Here is an 18,032-nt window from a genome sequence, read left to right on the forward strand (position 1 = left end):
CTTGCTTTATAAATTAACAACATATTAAATAAGGACACTTTAATAAAGGCTATGATGATGTACATTATAGAATGAATAAAAAAAAATTTATTTTCTCGGTAATTTTAAAAATAATCTGCATGGGGACTACCGAACTTTTATATATTCCATCTCAAGGTACTATCATAAGCATACTCTTAATAGGTATGCTATTGTGAGAAGTATGGTAAAATGTACCATAAAATAGATATCCAAGGTTCTTCCTTATTTTTCTTATTAGTGGAAATTTGCATAAATTCTGCCATACTGCTATATATTTCGACTCAAGATATAGTTTATCAATTCAAAATACTTAATCTTAAACGTGATCTTAAAAGCCAGCAATTCTGCGACATTGTCTGCAGTTTCAACGAGTCAGTTGGTCAATCTGGCTGAGAAATAAGATGGAAGAATAGTATCTGAATAGTTAAAAATAGTATGCAATTCTAAATTGTCTATAAATAAAATAAATTGTACAAATTATGTTAAATAACTTTAAAACAAATAAAACTTAATTTTTCTCCCTTTTCTTTAAATTTAAACTGAAAATTTGGCACATTTATATAATTTAAGTTCTTATATTACACTGTGTTTTATTATTCCCAAACTAACTAATATTAATAAATTTCAAAAATTTTCAGCTCTGAAATTTTTGGACAGTGGCAGGTAAATTTATTCAGATATCTATACGAAAATCAATGCTCAAAATGCATTTAACATTAAATTGTTTATGATTTGATGTATGTATAATTGATCATTTAGCCAATAGTTTAACAAACAGACAACAACAAACAGTTTATGTTCTACCAGAATATTATAAAGGAAATCGAATTAAATTATTTCTTATTATTTGAGTTTTCGCAAAATGGGAAAAAAGCTAGCATGTGTATTTTTTTCAGATTCTTAATTTCTTCGAAATCCGCCTTTTTCGCTAAATAAGAATAATTCTTTAAGAATGTTCTTACATTCTTAAAACCAGAATCTGGCACAAATTTTCTATTTTGGAAAAATTAGAATTCATATTCCACAAGCTAAATAAGTTGCTGCATTAACACTTAATAATTTTTTTTCCCATACAAAAAAAAAAAAGTTTTTAAAAGTTACTTACAGTAAATTCACCATTTAGTTTTTATAAGATTCTTCTTGTTTTTTGGAATTAGTTGATTTTCTATAAGCCAACAAAACTTTCCAAGCCCTAAAGAAAGAGAAAACTGCAGTTAATAAATCTTGAAGTATTTCATCGCTCACAACCTGAAGATTTTATTTTATTTTCCAATTTTAGCCAGAACATTGGAAGAAATATTTCCTTGTTTATAAATTTGAAATTTAGCTCAAGTTTGTCTCTGTTATTAAAATGCTTTTTTCAAAATAAAATTATATTTTCAAAATTGTTGTCGACTTATAAAATTATATGTATATTGAAGCAATTCAGTAGTCCTGGTGTTATAATAACTTTACTGATTAGTCTACATATTATGATATTCCTATCATTTCTGGACTAAAGTGAAACTTCATCAATGGTTAGAATGTTTCCCAAAGAAACGAAATATTGGCTACTTCGAAAGTTATATACTGTTTTGAATTTTCCTTTTTTTAGGTTCGAAATGATATCTTCTATAATCAATTCAATGCAAATAGTAATTTTTGTACTTTATTTTATCAAACTATCCATTAACCATTAGGTTCGATGCAATATTGAAGTACCAGGAGCCCACATGGAAGTTATTCTCGGCTATAAATTCTATTCATATGCAAACTTTGGACGGTTATTGGTGAATGATTTGAAATGGTTTTTAAAGATGTAGAAGCTGAGTAACTATCTGAAAGAATTTTTTAAAGCTATCTTTCCCGTATAGGACACGAATACTCAATGCTGCAGCGATGGCAAAATGTTCTGCAATAAAAGTAAAACTGATTGGGTTTATTCGAAAACCAAAGATTTGAACTAAAGACATACCAGCTACTGAAGTGTCTTCAAGCATTTTGGATGCATTGATAACAGTAATAAAGTGTTCTAGAAAATATTTCTGAATGCATTCTCTTAAGTGGTTACTTTTCTCTGATTAGAGATTTCTGTTTTGAAATTCAAATTTTGTAAGAAAAATTCAAAGCGTTTGCATTAGCAATGGAAGGTAGGAGATTCAAGGAAAGTGATAATTTAATTGAAGTAAATGCTTAGATTTTTAAAAACATTCGTTCTTTTATTTTTGTTATTTAAATTTTTCTAGATGTCTTTTTACTTTCTCGTATACGAAATATAGAGAGAATATTGTAGTCTTCAAAAAATTTGAACTTGAGACTTTGACGAATATCTACTTTTCATGCCTCTCCGAGTTCGAAAAACACATTTTTGGCATTACGTCTGTCAGTTTGTGAACATAACTTAAAAATATTTTGCGTTTGAACGAATAAATTTGGTAAAATGGACTTAACACAAAATTTGTGGAATTCTGTCAATTTTGGACTAAATCTATCAAAGGAAGTCTGTCTATCCAGCTATCCGAATACAAGCGAACTTGATAATTACAAAACGTAAAGAGATGCATCAAATTTGATACGTAAGTTTAGCATCTAAATTGTAGATTTTTAACTAATTTTGAACCAAATCTCTCAAAAGCGTGACGACCTGTCGGTCTATACATTTGCATGCATATAAACGCATTAGACTTAAACAAACAAAATTTGGATGGTAATCTTGTGACTACAATTATAGCTCTATGGCATGTTTGGTATCATTTGGTAGATAAAAAAAGCTTCAATTACATATTCGATTTTCAAATGTTTGTGCATTAACCGCCCGTCACGGATTAAACGCCAACAATAGGATTCAGTAGAAATGCCAGATTCCTGCCAAACTTCTATATTTCGTAAATATTGCTCGCCAATGTTATACAAGGTATTCGCGGCCTTGACGAAATTCACAATTTTATTTGGTTGGCGGGGGGAGGGAGTTTAACACTTTTAATTGTTATTATTATGAGACGTATTTTTTTGGGGGGGGCGATGCTATTTCAATAAGCTTTTTATTCAGTAAACAGCTTGTTGTCTTAATTCTAAAAAGCGTTTGGCATTCATTTTAAAATCAAGCTTTTGACGTTTCATTTCTTTATTAAGAAATGAAATACCAAACGCTTGATTTTCTTTTCTGTAGTAATTTAGGAGTAATTAGGAGGTAATTTTAAGGATAACAGAATTCAGTGTTCAGTTAGAGTGATTTAAAGGAATTCTTAGAGATATGAATTATATTGTCTGCTCCAAACTGAATATCAGAAAATTTATTAATTGATGTGCAACTGTGGTAGAATATTCTGCAAATACTATTCCTTTTTTGGATTATTCGATCTCTAGTTCTGTGACTTTGTTTTTTTTGAAGCAAGATCATTTATCATTTTTGAAATTTTTGTGTGTGATTAGGACTAATCCTTTTTTTTTCTTTTTTTTTTCTGAAAGTGATATTTAGGAATTTGTCTATTTCTTTATAAATAGATTTTAACGTATGAAACGGTAAATGTCTCTTATCCATTTTTATATTGCATTTTTCTGCTTTCGCTAAAACTTGCTTTCACCAATCATCATTTTTTATTACATCTAAAGTTTTTATTCGCTTTCTGAATCGTTTTCATTTATGAAGCTTTATTTATTACTTTGTGTTATCTCTTCATTCTGTCGTGTACACGATTCAATTTAACAATTTCCTGTAAAAAACTCAAACGATAATTTAAGGAAATTCTTTCCACAGAGAAGGAGGGGATTCCTTCTCTTAAATTCTTTCGGAACTCTTTTTTTCTTTTTGGAAATATTAGTTTTATTGAAATTCTTTTCTTTCAACTGTGAGAGTTGTTTTGTAACACAAGCAAGTTTACCTAGTTCCATATCAATTTTATAGATTAAAAGAATTCGATATTCCAGTATTTTGGTAATTAGAGAAGTTTTATTTATAAAATTTTGTTGATACTAAATGCTGATGCATTATTATCTCGTGAGATTTTTTTATATGTGTTTTCTTTTTGTCAGTTTTAACTTATAACAAACATGTCCAATTATACCAAAAAGAAATACTTTAAAATAATTTCTCGTATTTTAAACATTTTAATTCTAATCTGATTTATTTGATTATGTGCAAAATTCTCATAACCAAGCTATGGTTGTTTATAAACTCGAAAATATATAATTCAGAGGAAAATAAATAAATAAGTAAATAAAATAAAATTAATTAATTAACATAAATATTCATATCTCCTATTTAAAACAAATTAAAATAAAGATAGGAAACTTTAGAAATTAGATAATCGTGTATTCCATTTAACATTTTATAATTCTGTCATAGCTTACATGAAGTGAAACAAGAAATAGGATAACTTCATGATTCAGAAGCATATAATTCTATTGATTGTATTTCAAAAAGCAGATATACAGCTGTCCCATGGAAAAGTGAAACTAAGTATAACCCTATGATCAATGATTCTCCTCAGTAAATTTCACTACGTTTTTGCACGTTCACGTGCAGTCGGTCACATATACGACTGATTTCAAAAACCTTTGGCGCCAGTCTGATTTATTTACATGCGAGTCATAGTCTTCTTGTGTTTGTTTAATATACTGCAGTAAACTCTCATAACAAATATTCCTGATATAATACTCTTATTCCTGACTCACATAAAAGACATCTCGGTTTTCCTTTATTTGCTTATTTTTAAGAAATTTTTTCTGCGCCAAAAAATTTTTGAGCTATTCTATAACAAAGTAATTTTATAAGCTCCATCAATAAAAGAAGTAAATAAAAAAATTGTTCCAAAGTTGTTGTGTTTTTTTTTTTTTTTTCGAAATTCTAATTGTTGCATTTTCTCACAAGAACAATTATTTAAAATCCGAGAAAAATATTATATAATTATGAGTTTAGTTTAATTAGTTGTATCAACATCCCAAATTAGTTATTCAAGCAACTTAACTCAAAACTTTTTGAGACGAACCTCATAATTTTGAACCGTAATGTGATAACAAAGAAAACACCTGAAACGGCATCCTTATTATCAAACTTTTCAACCACACTAGCAGAAAACAATTAATCACCAATGGCATATTTACAGTCACTCAAAAAAGTATTGGGACACTTGGTGTGAATAACTGGAAATCTATTTATAAAACTATTCATCACATTAAAATAAAAAGAAAATAAATCAATAAATATTTTAACATTTGGTGTACAGTTTGTAAGGAAAATTTAATCGGTATTTTAGAATTATAATTTGATATAGCTTTTCAAATACAATTCAAAAGCAAATAGGAGTCAAAAAAAATATTGGGACACTTTTGTAATGAGCAACTTAACAAATACATAACACATCAATAAAATTGAATTTACTACCACTTTTTTTAGTTTATAATTTTATAAGTTTCAATAAATAAGATTACTTATAGAAAAAAGTGGAGAAACAAAGATATATCGGTTGATGTGCGAAATCTTGTAATAAGTCATTGGAAAAATGGAAAATTAATTCGTAGTATAGGACATATCTTGAAATTGAGTAAATCTACTGTTTTTAACATTATTCAAGTTTCAAGAAAACAAATAGTGTTGAAAACAAGCAAAGATCAGGGTTTCCAAGAACATTTAATGAAAGTGAAGAGAAGTGGATTGTGAAACAAGTTCATTTCAATCCAAAAACTAGTACAGTAAAATTGATTCTGCAATGTAAAAGTGATTTCGGAAAATCTGTAGATCCAGAAACTGTCAGAAATGTTTTAAGAAAACATAAATATCATGTCAGAGTACCTCAAAGAAAGCCCTAATTCAGCTAAGCAAATCGACAAGCTAGGCTGGCATTTACTAAAATGCATGTAAAGCAACCAAAAGAATTTTGGGAAAATGTAATTTTTGTTCATGAAAGCAAATATAACATTTTCGAATCGGATGGCAAACAAGAAGTTTGACGGAAACCAAATACAGCAATGCATGTCAAAAATTTACGGTCTACTCTCAAATATGGAATTGGCAATCAAACAGTCTGGGGTTGTATGGTTAGCACTGTTGCCGGGTGCTTACATTTTAGAACAATGAAAAAATATGTCTATCTTGACATTCTCAAGCGAAATTTAAAGTAGAGTGCAAGCAAGCTGGGAATCTCAAGACATTTTATAATGACCCGATATGTATTTATAAGTTATGATGATATTTACAAGTTAAGGGTCCTCTACCACTGGCCTAGTGTTATTAAGACTCCTGTACAAATTCCATACCTTAATCCCATTGAGTATGTGTGGGATTATTTGCAGCAAAAACTGGATGAACATTAAATTTCTAACAAGCAGAATTTAAGAAAATATTTGATCGAAAAGTGGGCCAAAATTGGATCATTTTGAAAAAAATTGGTCCAACCCATGCCAAATGGACTGCGAGAGGTCATAAAAAGCAAGGGCGACCCAAGAGGATATAAACTTTTAAGTTTGTATTGTTTTATCTTAATTTATTGGAAAGTATCCCAATACTTTTTCAAGCACATGTTTTTACTTGATTTCTTTTATTTTTATTTATAGCAATATATTATAGCATATATAGCATTTATATTAGAGCATTATATATATAGCATTTATATTAGAGTTTTGTTTGAATTATTATGATTTGTATATATCAAAATAATATTTACTTCTTTGCTTTGGTTTCATTTGTATATTTAAGTAAACTATTATGATAAAAATTTGTGAACTTGTTTTTAATTTCTTGTATATGAATGCGTACAAAGATAAAGTATTATAATGACGCAAAAATTAGACTAGAGATTTTGTGGAATCTCCTCTTTTCAGACCTCTTTGAGTCCAAGAAAATTTTAAGAATTATATTTGTTTTTCTGTGAACACGACACGATACATTAAAAATACTTTGAGTTACACGGATGAACGTATGACATATAATATAAAATAACGAAAAGCTACAAGGTAATCTGTGCAATGAAGTTCCGATTTCCTTCAACCAATATGGCTAAAATTTCAAATTCAGATGAAATTCGGTTATTCCGAAGTGAAATAGCATCTTTCTTCTATGGAATATTGCCACGGGTATGAAACAAATATTCAAATAACCAATTCCAGTTTAAAAGAAAGAAACTGATTGGATGGCAGACAATTCTTCTGTTATCCCAGAATTCCTTAGTATTTCTAAACTGATTGGATGGCAAACGATTCTTCTGTTATCCCAGAATTCCTTAGTATTTCTAAACTGATTGGATGGCAAACGATTCTTCTGTTATCCCAGAATTCCTTAGTATTTCTAAACTGATTGGATGGCAGACAATTCTTCTGTTATCCCAGAATTCCTTAGTATTTCTAAACTGATTGGATGGCAAACGATTCTTCTGTTATCCCAGAATTCCTTAGTATTTCTAAACTGATTTGTTTTCAAACGATTCTTCTGTCATCCCATAAATCCTCAGTAATTCTTAAAGTTGATGTTCATTTTTACTTAACTTTATTCTCTAATTTTTCTCTCTTATACAAGTATTACTTTTACTTCATTTTCTAAAATAGAAAGAATTTTTCTTATTTCCACGTAGTTTGATTATTGTCAATTATTAAATAAAACGAATGATTATGTCAAACAGAAGTTGCTATTTTGATTGAGAGCGTCAGCTGTTGAAGATATACGCTTGATTTTATTAGACAATAAGTGAAATGAACTCATATTTTTTTGTGCGTGTACGTGATGAAACTGACCAAAATCTGAATTTTTCACAACCTTTTTATTCTGGGAAATGTCAGAAATCTTTGCTCAGCTGCTGTAGCAGATTCCGACAGTGCCAGCAATGTCACACGTTGAGTAACTTTGACATACCTCTATTTAAAGAGCAGCGAATGGTAAGTAGATCAGCTGCACAGGTCGGACAAATGCCTTTGCCATTTGTGATTGTAGACACTGCAGTTCTTTCTGTAAGGTCGTTTTATCAGCTGCGACACCGATAAAGCATCGATCACCCCATGTTTAATCTCTGTAGTTGCATTTCAGTGATTTTCATATCCATATCATGAAATGCAGTGGAAAAATTGATTCGGTGAATATTAGATCAAACATTATTAAGGCCTCTTTCGTTATATGAAATACGTAGTTTTGCAAGTTTAAAGTCTACTTGTAAATCTGAAATCTTGGATTTCAATACTATAAATTTAAATGTAATGTAAGCGGTTGAGTTAGGTATTTTGAGAACCCAGTCAGTGTTTATTATGGGACCTTAGGCAATCAGTGTTATGAGCCCCTTTTTTAATAGGACGGTTAATTTAATTTCGCATTTAAATACATTTTTTACATGTTAATGATTTTTAGGTTAATGTTTTTTATCTTATTAACTTTATGAATACATATTTATTATTATTATTTCCCTATTACAACACCTGATATTAATTATCTGTTTGTACTAAGATGCAAGTGGTAAGTTTTATAAATATATTCTAATAACTCAGTGAGTGTAATGAAACAAACAGGAACCTGAGGAATTATATTTGACAAAATATTAATATTATTTTAATATTTTATTATTCAATAAGTTTGTAGTTTTTAATCACCTGCTTGCGGTCCCCTGAGCCTGGCGGCACTAGGTAACTGTCAGGTTGGAAATCTGCAATTTCGTTAACATCAGAACGGAGATGATAACAAAGAACACTTAATCATTCAACGGGTGAACTTCGGCCAAAACTTAAGCATTTTCATCTGTGACTTAACATTAGCCCTTTATACTCTGATGATACTTTAAAGTGTAGTGAATAGCATATAAGCCAGTTAACAGCTGCGCTACCCGAGGAATTGCTTTTGTATCGTGGTCATGTTACTGGGCAGCGAACCACAAGGTCCCAGGTTCTATCCTCGCTCATATCAATCTTCTACAAAAGTACCATTTAAATCGTGCTACTATCTTCATAATATAACTTTTTTCTTCGGCCGGTGTTCAAAATAACACGAACAGCGTATCTCAGAGAGGAAGTTGTAAATATCAGTTAAAAACAGAAATTGAACCAGGTAGAGAGGTCTCTCTGAAACATTCTGTCATATTTTCCAATAAAGGTTTTATCTCCTTTCTTTCGCATAAAATTGGAGCCTTTGAGTAAGGCAGCGAATACCTTGCACGTCATTAATGAACGATTGTTACGAAATATAAATCTTTGGGATGAATCTAACATCTTTACATATTTTATCGCGAGAATATGTATTTTGGACACCTTTTTGGCGGCCGATTGACAACAAAATTTGACACAAAACTACAGTTGTAATCACACGATAACATACCAAATGTCATTGATTTGAGTCATTCCGTTTATGAGTTATTATGTTTACATGCATGTGAGAGTACAGAAGGACAGACTTCCATCTCTTGATGGATTTGATTCAAAATTTGAAAAGTATCTATATTTTAGAGGCAACACCTGTATGCTAAATTTTATTTACCTAGCTCTTTTCGCTTTGAAATGATCGAGTTCATTTGTACTCGAACAGACAGACAGACAGACTTTCTTTGAATGGATCTCGTTCAAAATTTGTTAGAAATTTACATATTTGGTAGTAACTCCATGTACAAAATTTCAGATTCCTATCTCAAAGCGTTTCTGGATTATCATCTTCATTGACAGAAAGATAGGCTTAGTGCGAGAAATGATTTTTTTTTTAAAATCCTTTTTCTTCATTATTAAAAAAAAGATTTCAACTTATAGGATGCGTTCGAAAAGTTATATGTTAGAATTCTATCCAGTCATTTGAGTAAACAGAATAGGAATACTGAAAGCAAGAAAAAGAAACCGAGTGAAAGTTATCAGAGCTTATACAGTTTAAGAATGGAATTTCGCAGGCAAATTTTGAAAATTTTGCAGCACGTGATGAGCTAACTTGGGAAAATAACATCCCTTGCAATTCAAAAGTTAAAGGGAAACTTGAGTTCGAGTGATTAGAAAATAATTATTTTTAAAACAACAAATTAAAATTATTTCATATATGGAAATCTTAAATATTTTCTTGATTAAGGAGAAGCAGACTTGGAATTTATTACCGAATATCCTATTTCTTGAGGGTAACGAAGGAAACAGTATAATTTTGAACTATTGTAATTGTTCGAACCATAGATCAAGCAGCGCACGTCTTAATAATGAAAAAAGCAGGAAACAGATAGAGTGAGAAAGTAATCAGAATTTATGTTACAGATGGGAATTATAGATGATCAGAAAGTGAGTTAAAAATGGATTACAAATTTCTGTTTTTACAAACTGGGAACAAGTGAAGTAAAATAATAAAATATATATAAAAAAATAGGAAAAGATAATACAGCATAGATAATTTAGTTTAGAAAATTTATAAATTTTTCTACTACTTTTATTGTAATTTTTTCTGGTTGCCTTATCAATAATCAATATATATTAGAATAATGAAATTGGAATTATTATAAATACAAAATAAAGAAAAACATGTGATCAATTCAAAACGAATACACGGTTAATATCGATAGTATAAATTTGGAAAGGCAAGAAGTTTTCAACAAGCAAGTTCATTAAAAATTAAATCAATCTTTTTTTTGCTTTTTTATATGAAGAATACAAAAAAAAAAAAAAAGGATTTCAACCATTTGAAAAATTTGACCGCGAGGCTCCATGTTTAAGATCATGTTAATCGATCATTCTCTCTAATTTGGAAATAATAAAATGTGTCCCAAACAATTTCATTTACACTCAAAAATTCATAAGTAAGCCGAATGCAGTGAAACATTATTTACGTAATATCATGCATTAATGAACAACAGCTAAAAACTTCAGAAAAAAAGGGAATGGTTTTAAGTAATCAAGAAAATGTTATTGTTTATAATGAAAATGATAAAAAAATGTGATATAATTTTTTTTAATTATTAGACTAGGAATTAAAAATATATTTTCTATAATATTTTCAACATTCAGTCACGGTTAACGAGATTTCAAACATCAATATATTGATTAATGAGTTTTCGAATATTTAATCTGTAATTATAATATTTGTATCAACAAAATATTCATAAAAATTCTGTAAGATATAAAACTGAAGAATGAATTGCGTCATAAAAGAATGCATTAAAATTAAAAAAAAAAATGTTAAACAGAACACCATAATAAAAATATTTCTAACATCATTGATAGTGAAACGAAACTCAGTGAAGAGAATGGAAAAAATGAGAAAAAGAATATATAAATCATCAAAACTGGATTCTCCAAGGTCACCTCACCGTCATTTTGCATTCCTTTAAGATTTATTTTCGCAAAGAAGATACACCTATGGAAAAAGAAAATTTTCCTTTCTTCATCAAGTTACTTGAAAAATGGAAATCTAAAATTACAGTTTTTGAATTTGCATATCATTTTCTTTTTGAATCCAAAGGTCTTAATTTTAACTGCAGTTTATTTAAATTAAATTAAATATTTAAAAATGCTTACATTTAAATCTAACTTTCCATTCTAAAATACTTTAAAAAAATCTTTTGTTTGCGTTTTAGTTTCTATTCGTAAAAAGGGTAAAAATTCCTAGAGAGTTTACATAAAAATATCTTTTAAATTATTAAAAGGATGCGTTATTAGAATATTAAAATTTATTTTCATAAGGATAGAAGATATAATTGTTTCTGAAATCGTCTGCTTGTTCAGTGTAGAGAAAACATTCATTAATCTATTCTTATTCCTTTTTTTACTGCATAATAATTTTATAAAATATTTTAATAAAAATTGGTTTATTTTCGAGAATTCCACCTTTTATTAGTTTATTTTTTTAAAGGTAATAGACCAGACATAAAAGGATTTCAAGTGAAAACATATACCATTCTGAAACTATAGCAGAGAGAATAAAGAAGACGAAGAAGAAAAGGATTTCGTAGAACAACTATAAATATTTATTTCCAAAAATATATCATAAATAAAATAAATTATTTTTTTATTTTAATTAAATCATTATTGATGTCCCACATTTTGTTGGTTTTAATTTAATATGAAGTATATTTTCGGTAATCAGTGTATCTTTAAAAAATTTATCTTTCGAAATATTTTTTTTTTCGATCTTTCTTGCTTAATTTATTAAAAAACCGTTGGATTTCCATTAGCATTATTTTCCTCTTAGCTAGATAAATAAATTTGTAAAAAAATACAAATTCAATTAATGATACAAAATCAGGCTATATTTAGATTTTATCATGAATAATTGGTCAGGTTCCAATATGCTACATTATGTTCAGTTTTGTTTTGTTTTTAATTATTGAAATATCAATAAAACTGAACGTCTACTTCAAAATTTTTGTGCACGAGGTTCAATGTCGGATGGTCTGCTGACATATTAGATGAATTAAAATAAACTCAAAGTTTTACAGAATTAACAAAATAAAAAAAAATTAAGGTAAAACTTTTAATAGGTTAAAAATATGTTGAAATATGAAACTAAATTAACCAACTTGTTAAAAAAAGCCTAATCCGCATAATGCCAAAATCCCCCACTTGATCTTACGCGACCGGATATAACCCAGAACGGAACAATTAACAATTCCTTCTACTGAAATGAAATAAATCGGTAATAAAATGCCCAAAAATCTTTAGGGTGTTTTTTTTTAACTTGTTGGTAAATATCTGAAATTGAAAACAAACAAACAAACAAAAAAAAAAAACCAGATTTAATTTTTAAAATGTTTTCTCCTGCAGAATTTTTCCCCCAAAATTTTCCTTTACATAGTGTTTGGTAAATATCATAATCTAAATCTGTTCATAGACATTTAGCAGACGATTCCTTTTCAGACATTTTATAACTACTACTATTTTTATTTTGTTAAAATATTATTAAAAAGTAAAAGCAAACGATTTTTTCCTTTGATAAACATATTTTATTAATATTATTTCATGTATTTTTTGTATAATAGCTGATGATCAATTATAAACCTTCTGGAATCTGGCAATGTTTGTAATATACGCTGTTAAGTTGAAAGAATAAACAAGTCGATGGAATTCTTAAATGCTTGGAGTATTATTTTAATTTTAAGAATTTAAGATGCTCTGCAAGCTATAGTTTGAAGCTTTAGAAAACGGGTAGTTTTCTAGAAACCATGCAAAACATAGAATATAGTTTTTCTGACAAGACCAATGAGAATGAATCAAATTGATGGAAAAATAATTTTGTAGCAGTAAAATTTCATGGTTCTTATTACTTATTTGTCCTATTTTATTTATCTATTAATATTAAAGAAATCTTTTATAATCATTTCATTGCTTCTTATGTTCTTATATTTTATAATTTATATTGATTCTATCCAACTCCTGATTTCCTTCAACTCTTACTCTGCGTCCCCTCCCCCTCCTTCAGTATATCTAATCGCAAACTGAAGTTCCACAGAATGGTAGATTTAACTTTAGAAGATCATGTTACTCTTAGTTAGATAACATGCCCAGTTACATTTGACAAGATTGTGCAACAGCAACATCACATGAATTAACTTCTAAAACATATTTTAAAATGCCGTATGAGGAAAATCATTGAATAAACTAACAAAAGACCATCCCGATAAAACATATAATATTTAGAATTTTTTTTAAAGTTATTAATTATTTCGTAACATTTGGCTTCTATATTGTTATAAGGTTTTACAGGTTAATGGATGCTGAATGGATACCGAGTTCAAGACATCTGGCCTGGCAACAAATTGAGCAGCAAAAAAGAAGGACCCAGAATATTCGAGAATCTTGACGATAGCTCCATTAGGGCTCAAGTCCCAAGATTTCTTCTAATACATTCGATGTTCTATCACATGAACTATAAAAAAACTGAGAGAAGTCATTAAGAGCCGTGAAGTTGAACTCAGACGAATATATGAATGAATTTTAGGGAAGATCAGCGAATTTTCTCTGCGCGTGTTTCGATTGTTTAATAAAAATTTTCTGATTGTATGTTTTTAATTTCTGCAAGTGTTACTTTGTATAAACTTCGTTTACGTTTTATTACCTTCGATCCTAGCTTCCATACAAAATAAGAGCTGTTATCCATTACTGAGCCCCTAATGACTTTTTATCGTGCACCTACCTGATGGATTTTCCATCATAATATCTTCAATTAGAATTATTTCTTTATTTAACCCCAGGATTAAAAGTTGTCACAATGGCAGCGCTTTTTACTGCAGCTGATATCCCGCCATTGTAGACATCTAGCAGTGATAGCTTCAGACATAGAGTAAATTGCCATTTTTTTATTTATTTATTTAGAGTCAGTTTGCGGTTTCCATAAAGACTATTATTTCTAGTGAAGTAGGCAAGTTAAGTTGAATTGGCTTCATGCATGAGCTAATTTGAATCCTGGGAAATACGTTTTCAGCATATGAAAGGGAGTCTGCAGAATTTAGTATTTTGTATGATGTAGTGTAGTTTAGAAAACTGTCCATGGATTTTAATTTTAGATTTCTTTCATCTAATTGGTTCAAAATTTGATACAAATATACGAATGTCAGTCAATAAGTTAGTTGCACTGCTTAAAAAAACAAAACAGAATCGAAATTTTACATTAATTTTGCTTACATCGTAAAGATGGAAGCAGAATGCCCTTTCTAATCTTCGTTTAAACAGTTATCACGGCTTGGCTCAAAATGTTCAATGTTTTCTTCAAAGAAATCCTGTTAACCACCTTCCATCTTGTGCTCATCCAACTGGTTAGATAATTTAGTGTTATAGACACCGGGGGCACAGGACGGCGTTATGTTATGTTTGTTAACTATTCTTGGATTGCAGCTAGCGTCGTCAATATCTGTAAGTGCATTCTCAAACATGTTGCACTACTTCTCGCTAGATTGACTTAACATTGCATATTCACTGCACACTTTATGCAGCAGCTGATAAATTTCAGTGCAATTACTATTCTTCTCCCCCCCCAAAAAAAAAGACAGAATCATTGAACACATTCCTGATTTGGACGGTTTAGTTTAATTACATTAATGTCCCGTTGTAAAGCAACACTAGGGCTATTTTGGGAAGGACCTCGTAATTTTGAACCGCGGTCAGATGACGAGGACGACACCTGAGCTGCCACCCCCTATCCACACCACACCAGCGGGAAGACGTTTGGCCCTGACGGATATAACGTGCCACAGACCCCCTTACAGGACGGTTCTTCGGTGGAATCGGCTCTCGAACCTGAAACCCTATGGCTCACGAGCCGAGAATTTACCACCAGGCCACCGCGATCCGTGTTTTGGACGGAATTTGCATCTGCCTAGATATGTTTACTACTGAATTAGACAATTAGAATTTCCGCATGAAAGTTTCTACGTCAAAAAAAAAAAAAAAAAAAACGATAAATGCCTGAAACGTTGCGATAAAATTTTACAAAAATCACCAAAATTTTTTCAAAAGAGTGCAGTTAAATTTTTGACTTACATAAGTACAATATTGATGTAAGACCATAGATCAAATTTAGACTTATGACTTTCCCATAAACGCAGGCAGATAGAAGTGATCCAAATTTGATACAATGGACAATTCTAAAGGTAGAAATCTATATGTTTAATATCATATCCATTTAGCAATTTGCGATCATGTTCATATGGACAGACAGACTTTTCATGGACAACATTATTTCAAACTAGAAATTAGGCTAAAATGTGCCAATTTGGTTAAAATACCAGATACTAAATTTTATATCTGTCCCTCGTTTTGTTAGTGATTTATCATGTTTCATAGACATACAATTATAATCCCAAAAATTTGCTTTTAAATTTAAAGAAGTCTGAAATGAAAGGTTTATTTAAATTTTGAGGCCGAATTTGTGAAGATTTCAATATTTTTTTCGATAGAAGAAACTAGAAATTATTCGTGTTGGTTCCTGTGCTCATAAAATAAATAATTATTAAAAAAAAGGGGGTAAATAATTATTAAAAAAATTCTCGTATACTCTCTAATAAACTCGTCATGCCAGAGAGTGCCTGGCATACAATAGTCATTCTTGGCAACGTATTTGAAGATTAATCCCTGACATAGGTTTATAGTATTCAAAAAATCGAAATCGCGTTTCAGACGCGCTTCTAACAACCAGTTGAAACAAAAATTTGACACAAAGCTGAACTTGTAGTTTACAAAATCCCATACCAAATTTGATATATTTAAGACATTGCGTGTTTCAATTATCACCGTTACAAGTTTCTAAACGTACAGACCAACAGACAGTCAACCCGTACTGGGATTTGGCTCAAAATCCGGCAAGCATCTACTCTATAGATTTTAATTCTGTGTACCAAATTTTATTCATCTAGCTCTCTTCATTTTGTAGTTACCGTGTTAAATTATATTCAAACAGCCAGACAGACTTCCTCAAAACGGATTTTGCTCAAAATTTGATAGAAATCTATAAATTTGATGTCTCGTACCAAATTCCATCCTTCTAGCACAAAGCTTTTTTGAGTTATCATTATCATAGACAGACGAAAGAACATTTTCCAAAAATGTGTTTTCCGAACTCAGGGTGGTCTAAAACGTGGAGATTTGTCAAAATCTCGAGCTCGATTACTGTACTTTATATTATGAATTAACTAATATAATTAATGAATGAATTAATTAATATAATTAATGAATGAATTAATTAATATAATTAATGAATGAATTAATGAATTATAATATAATATGAATTAATTAATATAATTAATGAATGAATTAATGAATTATAATATAATATGAATCAATTAATATAATTAATGAATGAATTAATGAATTATAATATAATATGAATTAATGAATATAATTAATGAATGAATTATAATATAATATAATTAATGAATGAATTAATGAATTATAATATAATTAATGAATGAATTAATGAATTATAATATAATTAATGAATGAATTAATGAATTATAATATAATATGAATTAATTAATATAATTAATTAATATAATTAATTAATGAATTATAATATAATATGAATTAATTAATATATAATATGAGTTAATTAATATATAATATGAATTAATGATTTAATTAATTAATACTATGAAAAAAATTAATTTTATGGAAGAAATCAGTTTGATTCCCTGTTTCCATTGCAATCATGACAGTGATATTTCCATTTTAGGGTTTGTTGTTTTTATGATTTTTCTGGTCAAATAGTTAATGTAATTATGGCTTTAAGTTAGACCCGTCTAACTAAAGTTCCGATGTTTTCACTCTACTTTAAACATAAAGCAGAAACCCTACTATGATATACTTTGGCGCTGCTTCGATCGCTTGCCATGCAAAACTGCAAATCTATCGTAATTTACATTCAACTTAGTTTCAGCTGCATCATAGGCATAATTGTTGCAGAGGAAACGGAAGAGTGGGGGGGGGGAGAAGCACTTCCGGTTGATGTGAAACGTTTGCTAAAAATGACTGCATCTAACCAACAGAGAGAGCCGCATCTGCATGGGAGCCGAAGGGCAAAACATTGTTATGAATGGGTTACACACCTGCTGTTTACTTTCAGCAATTAAAACCCGTGTGAGTAGAGAGATAGTCTTCGTTCCACACCTCCGCCAAGGAAAGGGTTCAGAAAAATACCCAAAAAGGGGATTAGGCCTATATCCCCCCTCCCCCATGGAACCTGAATTAATTCAAGCGTGAAATGTGTATAAACATCCTGACACGTGTGCGTAAAATTTTCATCATGATTTTTATTACCACGTGTTCTATAGCATTCACAAGTGATTGCAGCTTCTGATGCAATAATCCCAGCTGTCAAGCCCAGCTAATGATCGAACATTTGAAAAAGCCTCCTGCTACTTACTACCTTACGCTTCATATGCAGTAATAAATACCCAGAATTGGGTTACTCTGTTATACGAGAACTACCCCGATGTATGGCTTCCTTCTTATTTTTCTCCACCATTTTAGAATATTTCAGAAATATCCCTTTTTTGAATACTCTACATATCTAAAATTCAGAAATAAAAAGAAAATTTTCGCTTTCTTCCATTAAGATTCCAATATATCACGCATGCGCTGAAACAGCGGACAATAGCAAGTTCTTGTCTCGACGG

At 29.7% G+C, this 18,032-nt stretch overlaps 1 long non-coding RNA gene across 1 annotated transcript in view; it reads right to left on the reverse strand.

Moving 5' to 3' along the window:
• LOC129981167 (uncharacterized) overlaps positions 1 to 1,211 on the reverse strand; it is a 56,247-nt gene extending 55,036 nt beyond the window's left edge. Inside the window, exon 1 of the long non-coding RNA XR_008785290.1 lies at positions 1,127 to 1,211. This is a non-coding gene — a long non-coding RNA (uncharacterized LOC129981167). The remainder of the gene's footprint in view (positions 1 to 1,126) is intronic.
• Between the last annotated feature and the right edge of the window lie 16,821 nt (positions 1,212 to 18,032).

This window comes from Argiope bruennichi, chromosome 8 (assembly GCF_947563725.1).
Source record: "Argiope bruennichi chromosome 8, qqArgBrue1.1, whole genome shotgun sequence".
Lineage (NCBI taxonomy): Eukaryota > Metazoa > Arthropoda > Arachnida > Araneae > Araneidae > Argiope > Argiope bruennichi.